Below are 12,871 nucleotides of genomic sequence, written 5' to 3' on the forward strand. Positions count from 1 at the left end.
CCACAAGCTCATGGAAGATGTGTGTGGTTCCACCATTAGCTTCATGAAAATGGCAACTGGCCTTCAATCTCCCGGTGAGCCTCCGAAAGACAATGGGAACTTGCGCATTAATGACCCATTAAAGATAAATTTAATAATTGGTAGTATGTTCTTTTCAACTAATTCCCTCAAACTCTTCCCCCCCAACCTACCCAACCCACTCCCAACTCTGCAAAAACCCTGCAACTACCATACATCGCTCTTTAAATGTTGCTGAAAAAAGAAACGTGTCTTGTACTCATCAGGACAGGATCACAGGAATACACCAAATCTCAAAGGGAAGAGCAATTTATACTGCAGACAATGATGAGTGCAGGATAAAAGTCTTCAACATTGTGCCCTTTATCAGCAATACTCAAGTTTTGTGCTATCTAGCAACCACATTGTCCTTTCTTTATGCTTGAAGATCATGTGGTTGACTGACTATTCTCCAGTGATGGGTATCACAGCCTAATGTGATCGTATTCCCTGCCTGGCATTCCCAGCAGCCCTCATTCCATTGGAGAAGGCACCGAACATGGATAGCACACAGGAGTGCATCTGAGCTCAGCCCGAAAGATGCTGGAACCCATCTAAACGCAGCTACCGGCTGTGAGTCAAATCTTAATCCCCAGAGCATTTCCATGACATTTACGGAGCTCCCAATCTCAATATGAACATTTATGGCATTCGTAAACTGTGAACATCAAACAGATTTGCTCAATAACCTATTTTTATTCTAGTGCTGGGATTTAGCAATCCACAATGGAGGAACAGGTGGAGAAATTAAAACAACATTAAACCCAGGCTGCCAACTGCAATCTATCATTTCTGTAAAACGAAACCCCAGTGAAGAGGCTTTGGCCTATTCACAGAAAAACAATATTGATTAAAAAAACAGTGATTGCCACAACATTGTTTTAACATGTAACTCTCCCTTTATTACATTTTACCTAAACTCCCAGATCAATGACCTGCAGTGTTGCTTTATAACATCCCTCCTCCAACTGTACAGATGATAACAGCAGCACGAACAGCAGGACAAACCTGTACCTAAGACGACATCAAAGCAACAACATTACTTTGCACTGCACTCACTCCAGTGCATGTGACAATAAAGGCTAATTCAATTCAATTCATAAGACAACACACCTGTTCCAGGTATCAGTCTCTCTGAATTACTTCCAATGCAGTTATGATAAAATCACCAATATACAGTTCAAGATCACACTACATCGGGTTATAGTCCAACAGGTTTATTTGGAAGCACTACCTCCGAAAGCTAGTGCTTCCAAATAAACCTGTTGGATTATAACCTAGTGTTGTGTGATTTTTAACTTTGTATACCCCAGTCCAACACCGGCATCTCCAAATCATGAATACAGTGTACAGTAACCTGGATGTGTTTGTTACATTACTGGCAGATCCTGATCTCCACCATATTCTTTGCTTCCATCCCTGCCTCAACCAATTTTTCACGAGGCTCTCATCCAGATTTTGTTACCTCCAGACTTTCACTTCCAGCCTTCCACTCTCTGTGACATTCAACTTGTTCAAAACTCCATGACCAATCAACTCATGATCAAGCCAGTTCTCGCTCACTCATCATTCCTGTCCTTGCTGACTTACAGGGGAGCACTGTTTCCAAATTAATAAGCTCATCCATTTGTTTAAAGCCCTGCATTGCCTTGCCTCTTCCTATCTCTTTAAATTCTTCAAGCCATACAATCCACACTTTCCAATCCTCTGACTCTGGCTCCCTAGAGCATCTAACCAGTTCTCTCCCGCAACACTGGCTGTTGGCTTCTGTCACTTAGATTACAATCTGTAGAGTCCTCCCTCTTAACACATCCACCTCCCATTCTCAGCTTAAAAGTGTCAGTAAGATCCTACTTTGGCCAACTTTCAGTAAAATGGTGTTAGTGAGAACACATCCAGGTTACTGTATACTGTGTTGGTCAGTTTATTGTAAATGCATTGGAAGTAATTCAGAGAGGATTTACCAGACTGATACCTGGAACAGGTGTGTTGTCTTATGAATTGAATTGAATTAGCCTTTATTGTCACGTGCACTGGAGTGAGTGCAGTGAAAAGTTTGTAATGTTGCCGCTTTGATGTCATCTTAGATACAGGTACCCAGGTACAGAATACTTAAGCATGTGTTACAGACTTGAAAGAATGATAAATAGAAGTTCAGCATTAGAATAAAGAATCTCCTATTTTAAACGACCTTGAATTTCAGTCTTTTTACCGAGTCCATGCCAGCACCAAGCCTTCAGGCCACGTCTCTAGACTACTGCTGTTGGTTAGCTACATTGGCTGGGTAGTTGGCTTGCAATGCAGTGTGTCAACAACAGCACGAGTTCAATTTCTGCACAGGCTGAGGTTATCATGAAGGACTCACCTTTTCAACCTCACCCCTCTTTGCGCGGCATGGTGGCTCAGTGGTTAGCACTGCTGCCTCACAGCATCAGAGTCCAAGGTTCGATTCCAGCCTCGGGCAACTGTCTATATGGAGTTTGCACATTCTCCCGTGTATGCTTGGGTTTCCTCCCACAGTCCAAAGATGTGTATGTCAGGTGGATTGGCCATGCTAAATTGCCCATAGTGTTAGGTGCATTAGTCCGAGGGAGATGGGTCTGGATGGGTTACTCTTCGGAGGATTGGTGTGGACTTGTTGGGCCGAAGGACCTGTTTCCACGCTGTAGGGAATCTAATCTACATTGGGCTTCAAATGTTGAGGCCTCGCTTCCAGTCCCCGAAGGCCTCCCCTCTGATCTGGGACTCACCCCTCCACCCCATCCCGCACTGGCCTGGTCTGGGACTCACTGCCCCTCTCCTCACACTGCCCTGTGCTCCAGCACTCACCGCCCATCCTCTCCTGCCTGGTCCAGGACTCGCCTCCGGGTCTCACCTTTGGTCTCTTCCATTTTCCTCCAGTTAAGTTTAAATTAAAAGTTTGAAAAAAAGCTTCGGCTGGAGAGTCTTACTCTGCCTCCAAATCACGACATTGCCTCTCTTGTAAGGTTTGTATCAGCTGGAGTCTAGAACAGTTAGGAGGCTTGATTGAAAAATATAAGATTCTGAGGGGTTTTGATAGAATAGATGTGGAAAGGATGTTTCTTTCTGTGAGAGTATCTAAAACCAAGGGTCACATATTAAAAATAAGGGATCGTCTATTTACAACAGTAATTATGTTTTCTTACCTCTTAGTCCTGAGTCTCTGGAATTTTCCCTGAAACAGTGATGGAAGCAGAATCTTTGTTTTTCAAAACTAACTTCCATTTGTAAATATTTCATATCCCACTGCATTCCCTTGATACATCTGTGCATCATCGTTACTCATTGAGACCAGCTTAGTCAGACAATGAACTGTACTGGCACATCTCATTACAGGGGAGTTAGGGACATTTCCTTTATTTGTGATGAAACAATGTTTTGTTTTGGCATTCACCCAACTGAATGTTCATTTTAATGTTTAGTGTTGTACTTGGCACTCTATGAGATATGGCTGAACTTACAGATTTAGATGACTGTCCCCTCCATGTCTTGTAGAGAATATTGTCCAACATTACTCCCAGTGGAGTATTTGAAATATTGCAGTCTTTGGCAGGATTCTGCCAACTGACACTTTGAGATGGACTTACATGTGGACAACACAAAGTGTCCTTCAGGCACGCATATTCTCTGACCATGACTGACTGTCCCCAGAATCCTATTCCCACCACATCTGGCCCTACCCAAGTTTTCTTCTCCTCAGCCTGTGCTCAACTCCACCATCCCCTTCCAGCTGAATCACCCTTGTGGAACTGAGCCTCCAAGAATGAGCACGTTCACATGTTCCTCTCCCTTCTGCCATACAATTAAACAAACATGCTGACGTGATCTCAACAGTAGGACTTTCAAGAAAATTGTTTCAAGTGAATGAACATTTGCCAAAACAACTATATTGTAAGTCTAAACAGCCACGGGATGGCATAATGCTTGAATTGCCAGTGACTTACCTCTATTTCTCACCCAGCCATCGGGAAATTGAAATTTAATTGAAATCCTGTTCCACTAAGTTATCCTCAGATCATGATTCCCTCCAGTGAGTGGTATAAGTATGGATATGACTGATGTTATGAAATTACCCCATCCCTTACTCACTAGATTATACTTTTTATTGTCTGGATGATAAACTTTAATATGAGGGCCTTTGTTGCAGCCTCCATATCTCTGAACCAGGCCTGCGTTCAAGTCCCACCTGCTCCAGTGGTATGCCATAACATCACTGAACCAGCTGATTAGAAAATATCTCAATTCTAATGCAGCGGACAATAATGACATTTGACTTTGGCAATTGATTAGTTGCTCCCAGTCTGATCAAAGCAAATGAGAATTCTTAATATTTTTTAACCAATTTACAATTGTACACAAGACTTTTCAAAAACTTTCCATGCATAAACATATAGAATAGTAGAGCGCAGTACAGGCTCTTCGGTCCTCGATGTTGTGCCGACTTGTCATACCAATCTGAAGCCCATCTAACATACACTATTCCATGTGCTTGTCCAATGACGACTTAAATGTACTTAAAGTTGGTGAATCTACTACCGTTGCAGGCAAAGCATTCCACACCCTTTCTACTCTCTGAGTAAAGATATGTAGCTTTATACCTTAGAATCAAGACTTTTGAAAGTATGAAATGACAAAGAATAGAAAACTAGAGTTTGAATTTCAATTGATATATGCAAGCTGCCTTCATTTCAAAATCTAAAATTTTGATGGTTATTAATTTATTATATGCCAGTCAGAATGGTAATCTATGAAGATTAAAGTTTGGGAGAAGATTTGTGGCTTGGGTGCTGGTTGTTGTGGTTCTGTTCGGCAAACTGGGAATTTGTGTTGCAGACGTTTCATCCCCTGTCTAGATGACATCCTCAGTGCTTGGGAGCCTCCTGTGGAGTGCTTCTGTGGTGTTTCCTTCGGCATTTATAGTGGTTTGTCTCTGCCGCTTCCGGTTGTCAGTTCCAGCTGTCTGCTGCAGTGGCCGGTATTTTGGGTCCAGGTCGATGTGCTTATTGACTGAATCTGTGGATGAGTGCCGTGCCTCTAAGAATTCCCTGGCTGTTCTCTGTTTGGCTTGTCCTATAATAGTAGCGTTGTCCCACTACAAACATCACAGAAGCGCTTCACAGGAGGCTCCCAAGCACTGAGGATGTCATCTAGACAGGGGACGAAACGTCTGCAACACAAAATCCCAGCTTGCTGAACAGAACCACAACAATGAAGATTAAAAGTAAGCATTGCATTTATATGCTTTTCACAACCTTGGGATGTATCAAAGCACTTTACAGGCAATGAACCACTTCCAAAGTGTTGCCATTGTTCACATTGTTGGACACTCAGCAGCTACTCTGTGTACAGCAAGCAGCCACTATGTGGTAGTGAAGTGTCTTTACCATTGGCCTCAGATGAAGGTCAGATGAAGCCAGGATTTGACTTCAGTGTGTTTCAACCACATTGTGAAACACTGGCATCTCAACTGTTCATCTCTTTTAATTATATTCAAAACCAGCAATTAAATATAAGCCAATATTTCCCTGAATTTTCAAATACTTTTTTTTATTTCAAACATATACTTTATTCATAAAATATTTTGATGGTCTGTACAGTTAGTCATGCCATACATACGTAAACATTCCATTTCTTTGCATACAGAGATCAGAATTTATCATTTGTATATACAGGTCTATACGTTTATCAATCATACATCCATATATTTAGCTGAGGCATCAGCAGAGCCCAAATGACTGCATGAGCCCCCTGTTATTCTTTGGCAGGCAGACATTACACGGTGGTCTTTCCCCACCGTGCCTTGGCGGCAGCTGCCCCAAGCTTCAGCGTGTCCCTCAAGACGTAGTCCTGGACCTTGGAATGTGCCAGTCTGCAACACTCAGTCGGGGTTAACTCCTTCAGCTGGAAGATCAACAGGTTTCGGACCGCCCCAGAGAGTGTCCTTCACCGAGTTGATGATCCTCCAGGTACAGTTGATGTTTGTCTTGGTGTGCGTCCCGGGGAACAGACCGTAGAGCACGGAGTCGCGCGTCATGGCGCTGCTCAGGACGAACCTCGACAAACACCACTCCATTCCTCTCCAGTCTTCCTTTGCATAGGCACATTCCAGAAGGAGGTGTGTGACAGTCTCGTCCCCCCCCCGCAGCCGCTTTGAGGGCAGCGTGTGGTGCGGCAGAGTCTGGGCGTGCATAAAGGATCTCACAGGCAGAGCCTTTCTCACCACCAGCCAAGCCATGTCTTGGAACTTGTTGGAAAGTTCTGGCGATGAGGCATTCTGCCAAATGACTTTGACAGTCTGCTCAGGGAACCGCTCGATAGGATCCGCCCTCTCCTTTTCCCGAAGGGTCTCAAGGACACTACGTGCTGACCACTTCCTGATGGACTTGTGGTCAAAGGTGTTTTTCTTCATACATTTCTCCACGAAGGACAGGTGATACAGAACGGTCCAACTACTTGGAGCGTTCCGCAGCAATGAGGCCAGGCCCATCCTTCGCAACACCGGGGACAGGTAGAACCTCAGTATGTAGTGACACTTGGTTTTTGCATACTGGGGATCCACGCACAGCTTGATGCAGCCACATACAAAGGTGGCCATCAGGGTGAGGGTGGCATTAGGTGTATTTTTAACCCTGTTGCCCAGATCTTTATACATAGAGTCCCTTCGGACCCGGTCCATCTTTGACCTCCATATAAATTGGAAGATGGCCTGGGTGACTGCAGCGGCACAGGTTCTGGGAATAGGCCGGACCTGTGCCATATATAACACTGACAGTGCCTCACACCTGATGACCAGGTTTTTTCCTGTGATGGAGAGTGACCGTAGCTTCCATCTGCCCAGTTTCTGCCTCACTTTGCTGATACCCTCCTCCCAAGACTTGGCGAACGCCCCAGCCCCCCTGAACCAATACCCAGCACATTCAGGTGGTCGGTCCTGACGGTGAAGGGAATCGAGGATTGGTTGGCCCAGTTCCCGAAGAGCATGGACTCGCTCTTGCCTCGGTTTACCTTGGCCCCTGAGGCCCGTTCGAACTGGTCACATATGCACATGAATCTGTGCACGGACAGTAGATCCGAGCAGAAAACGGCGACGTCATCCATGTACAGGGAGGCCTTAACCTGCAGGCCCCCGCTGCCAGGAATAGTCACCCCTCTCAGGCTCGCATCCTTCCTGATGGACTCGGCAAATGGCTCTATGCAGCACACAAACACTGCAGGAGAGAGAGGGCAGCCCTGCCTGACTCCAGATCTGACTGGGAAGCTATCTGATTCCCACCCATTGATGGAGACTGGACTGACAATGTTGGTGTAGAGCAGTCTGATCCAATTGCAGATTCCCTCCCCAAAGCCCATTTTGGAGAGAACATCTCTCATATATGTGTCTGATACCCTGTCAAAGGCTTTCTCCTGGTCCAGGCTGATAAGGCACGTGTCCAACCCTCTGTCCTGCACGTAGGCGATCATATCCCTGAGGAGTGCGAGACTCTCAGCAATCTTCCTGCCCAGTACAGCACAGGTTTGGTCAGGGTGAATCACCGACCCCAGAGCAGACCTGACCCGGTTGGCGATTACCTTTGACAACATTTTGTAATCTGCATTCAATAGCGAGATTGGGTCTCCAATTTCTGAGTTCCTCCCTCTCCCCCTTCCACTTGTAGATGAGGGTGATGATGCCTTTCCTCATGGATTCACTCATGCTACCTGCCAGAAGCATACTGACATATACCTCCAGCAGGTCCTGGCCAATCAAGTCCCACAGAGCAGAATCGAGCTCGACCGGTAAGCCGTCACTTCCGGGAGTTTTGTTCTTTTCGAAGGACTCGAGGGCCTTGGTCAGCTCATCCAGAGATAGCGGCTGGTCCAGCCTCCCGTCTAAGACCTCCGTGATAGAGGACAGGAACAACTGAGAGACTGCGCTGTCGGTAGGCTTCGAGTCATACAGACTGGCACAGAAGGATTTGCTAGTCCTCATCACGTCAGCCTGAGATGATGTTATCGAGCCATCTTCTTCCTTCAGGCTGCTGAGCACGGACCTGTCTTTGTGCATCTTCTGGAAGAAGAAACGTGAGCATGTCTCATCCTGCTCCACCGAGCAGACCCTGGACCAGAAGATTATCTTGGAGGCCTCCGAGGCAAAGAGCGAGGCTTGCTGGCCCTTCACCTCCTTGAGGTCCTCTGTGACATCGACCCCCATCGTCTACAGCAGGAGCAGGTTCTGCATACTTTCCTGGAGCTGGGACAGTTTTCCCTGCCTCTCTCTCGCCTCCTGAACACCTTTGAGGATGAAGAACCTCTTGATGTTCCCTTTTACTGTTTCCCACCAGTCCGCTGGAGAGTCAAACAGGGGCTTCACGGTTCTCCAACCTGCGTAGTCCCTCTTGAGCTCCCCAATGTTTTCCGGGGTCAACAGCTTTGTGTTCAGCTTCCACTTTCCCTTACCAGCCTGCTCGTCCTGTAGGTGACAGTCGGCCAGCAGGAGGCAGTGGTCAGAGAAGAACACCGGCTTGACGTCGGTGGCTCTGACCGAGAGCATTCGGGACACAAACAGGTAATCTATCCTAGAGTGGATAGACCCGTCTGCCCGTGACCAGGTGTATCTACGCTGCGCTCCATCTGCAGGGGTGCTGAAGACGTCGTGCAGCTTGGCATCTTTTACCGTGTCCATCAGGGCTCTGGACATGGCGTCCAGTTTACTGTCACCCCTGACGGATCGTCCATCTGCATCGATGATACAGTTGAAGTCTCCGGCCAGAATGACTGGCCTGGACGTAGCCAGCAACGGTGGAAGCTGCTGCAGGACTGCCAACCGTTCACTCTTACCCACTGGGGCATACACATTAATCAGTCTCAGGGGAGCATTACTGTATATGATGTCGGTGACGAGAGGGCACCTGCCCAACATCTCATTAACCTCGGAGATGGTGAAGTTACCTCCTCGCAACAGGATACCTAGGCCGGAGGCACGGCTATCATTGCCGCCCGACCAAACTGTTGGCCCATGGGCCCACAAGCTCGACCATCACCTGTAGCTACTGAGGTGCGGTATCCCACACTCCTGCGGAAACAGGACGTCGGCTTTAACGTTGGCCAGGAAGGCCATCATAGAAACGCATTACGTAGCCGATTTGATGCTACGCACATTGATGCTGGCAATTTTTATCCCCATTTTAACAGTTTACGAGGTTACCAGTGTCCATTTGCTGCTGGTCTTGCCTCTCTAGGGTAGCTGTGTGCATCCCCGTGGTGACGGCAAATTTCTGGACCCTCCCAGGGCTGCGGTAGCTGTCCGGCTCCACGCTGGGGCCATTTCCCTGCTCTGGTGTCTTCGGGTCGGGCCCAGGGTCTGCACAGTCCAGTTCTCTGTCTGACAGCAGAGCTGTCACAGGACCGCTGCTCCCAGGTACCTGGAGCTGTGGGGCAGTGGGTACCTCATGGTTCTCACCAGTTGGGGGGGAGGTCTTTACCCATCCCCTCAGAGAGATTGTCTTTTCCTGCTGCCCTCCCTTTTCTCTGCGGCACTCGTCTCTTCCTCTGGTGACGTCCCTCCTTGCGCCCATCCTCACCATCGGAAGAGCTGCCTGTATCCTTGTCGTGTAGGTATCGCTTCCCGCTTTGCTGGGTGGCTTTGGTGGCCTGGTGAGGTTTCCTCTTCCTGCTTTTGACAGTAATCCAATCCTCTCCCTTCTTTGTTCCCTCCTCTTCCATTTCCTCCGTCTGTCTTGAAGGAGCTTGGATCGGCTGCTGCACCTCCCCGATGGCTGCCGTCTGCTCCGCTCCAGCCTGTCCTTCCTTCTGGGTGCCACCAGACACCATTCCCGTGCTGGTTTGTGGTACCTTGCTGGTCTTAGGCGGTCCACGGCTCGTGTTGCCATCTGTGCATAGGTGGCAGCCCCTCGTCTTGGGCAGGCCTTGTACATGTGGCCCGCCTCTCCGCATAGTTTACAGTTCTTGGCCTCTTTACATTCCTTGATCGGGTGACCTTCCTGCTTGCAGTTTCGACAGACGGTCACCTTACAATCTGCCGCCATGTGGCCTGACCTCCCGCAGGTTCGGCACACTTTCGGCTGCCCTGCGTATGTCAGGTAACCTCTGCTTCCTCTGATTGCGAAGCTGGAGGGTGGGTGGAGGATGTTCCCACAGGCATTGACCCTCAGGGTTACCCTGACCTGCCGCTTGCTGGTCCAGATCCCGAAAGGATTGACCCCATCGGTGCTTTCTCCCTTGACCTGGACGTATCTTCTCAGGAAGGTCAGGACATCCGCTGCTGGGACATTGGTCTTGTACATATGGATTGCAACGACCCGACTCCTCTGCGCAGGAAGCAAACACAACGGGACCGCCGACAAGATGGAGAACAAAGGTTCCCCTTCCTTCTCCTTGAAGACCTTTGCAATTCTTCACGCTCCTGAAGGTCACGTCAAAATAGCCTGCCCCAGGGAAATCCTGCAGGCAGTACACGTCCGCTGCATCGAACCCACATACAGCAGAGAAGATTGCTTGTTTTGTTGTGTTAATCTTTGGCACAGCTCATTAGATAAGACCTTTGCAATTCTTCACGCTCCTGAAGGTCACGTCAAAATAGCCTGCCCCAGGGAAATCCTGCAGGCAGTACACGTCCGCTGCATCGAACCCACATACAGAGAAGATTGCTTGTTTTGTTGTGTTAATCTTTGGCACAGCTCATTAGATAACACTTTTTCCAATATTGACACAATAGCTTTACAGTCAGTTAAACGCTGCAGGGTGTGATACATCTCCAGCATCAAAATCGTTGGTTACTTGTTTGGATTTTTGTCTTGGGCAATAATTTAAGTCCTTCTTTTAAAGTATGTTTTTAACTAGAATAAAAAAGGTTCAAAAGTGACCATCACAAGAGCTTCAAAATTATGAAGAAATTTGAGAGGGTAGAACTAGAGAAGTTGGTTTCACTTTATGAAGGAAGGCCGAACCAGGGGTCATGCATATGGTGTATGGTAATCACTCATAAATCTAATAGGAGAATCAGGGGAAATTTTGCTTGATTTTCACTCCCACAATGAATAGCTAAAGTTAAAGCAAAGTTAGGCAAGCACAGGATGGAGAAAATAATTGAAGGATGTGTTTGAAGAGAAAGATGACCATTTGATGTATAAATGTACACAAGTTGGATAGATTGTAAGAGTATTTCCTGTTTTGGGTGTATGTAGAACTTAGAACGTAGAACAATACAGCGGAGAACAGGCCCTTCGGCCCTTGATGTTGCGCCGACCTGTGAACTATTCTCAGCTCGTCCCCCTACACTATCCCAAAATCATCCATGTGCTTATCTAAGGATTGTTTAAATCTCCCAATGTGGCTGAGTTGATTACATTAGCAGGTAGGACATTCCACGCCCTAACCACTCTCTGCATAAAGAATCTGCCTCTGACATCTGTCTTAAATCTATCACCCCTCAATTTGTAGTTATGCCCCCTCGTATAACTGACGTCATCATCCTAGAAAAAAAACTTTCACTGTCTAATCCTCTGACCATCTTGTATGTCTCTATCAAATCTCCTCATAGCCTTCTTCTTTCCAATGAGAACAGACCCAAGTCTCTCAGCATTTACTCATAAGACCTTCCCTCCAGACCAGGCAACATCCTGGTAAATCTCCTCTGCATCTTTTCCAATGCTTCCATATCCTTCTCGAAATATGGGGAACAGAACTGTACACAATATTCCAAGTGTGGCTGCAGCATTGTATAGTCGCAGCATTATATTGCGGCTCCGGAACTCACTCCCTCTACCAATGAAACCTAACACACCGTATGCCTCCTTAACAGCACTATCCACCTGGGTGGCAACTTTCAGGGATCTATGTACATAGACTCCAAGATCCCTCTGCACATCCACACTACCAAGAATCTTTCCATTGATCCATTACTCTGCCTTCCTGTTATTCTTCCCAAAGTGCATCACCTCACGTTTAGCTGCATTGAACTCCATTTGCCACCTCTCAGCTCAATTCTGCAGTTTATCCAAGACCCCCTGCAACCTGTAACATTCTTTCAAACTGACCACTACTCTGACTTTAGTGTCATCTGCAAATTTACTAATCCATCCGCCTATGCCTGCATCTAAGTCATTTATAAAAATGACAAACAGCAGTGGTCCCAAAACAGATCCTTGTGGCACACCTTGTGTAACCGGAGTCCAGGCTGAATATTTTCCATCAATCACCACTCGCTGCTTTCTTTCAGAAAGCCAGTTTCTAATCCAAGCTGCTAAATCACCCTCATTTCCATGCCTCTGCATTTTTTTCCATCAGTCTACCATATGGAACCTTTAAACTTGGGGCCCCAGTTTAAAAATAAGGGGCCTCAATTTAGGAAGATGAGGAGGAATTTGTTCTCTGAGAAGGTCTTTATCCTTTGTAAGTCTCTATCTCAAGGAACAAGACTTTCGGAATATATTCAAGGCTGAGTTAAGACAGATTTTTCAACTACAACAGTCAAGGGCTATGGAGGATAGGCAGGAAAGTGGAATTAAGTCCGCAATCAGATCAGGCATGGTCTTATTGAAAGGTGGAGCAGACTGGATGAGATGAACGATCTTCTTCTGCTTCTAATTTGTATGTTGGACATTGTCACTGAGACTAAGCTTGAAGGTTTATTCACGTGTAGCGGTCAGCAACAGGGAACCCAAGAAATGTTCTGTTCCCCTGTCTGAGCTGTTCAATTCCATTTCTCCCTCGTAAATAACCTCACTTAAACACCTTTTGGTAAAATTCGAAGTGAAAGCTGTTCCAATTGTTTGCATATGATGGATTTGCACCC

This window comes from Chiloscyllium plagiosum, chromosome 9 (genome assembly GCF_004010195.1).
Source record: "Chiloscyllium plagiosum isolate BGI_BamShark_2017 chromosome 9, ASM401019v2, whole genome shotgun sequence".
Taxonomy (NCBI): Eukaryota; Metazoa; Chordata; class Chondrichthyes; order Orectolobiformes; family Hemiscylliidae; genus Chiloscyllium; species Chiloscyllium plagiosum.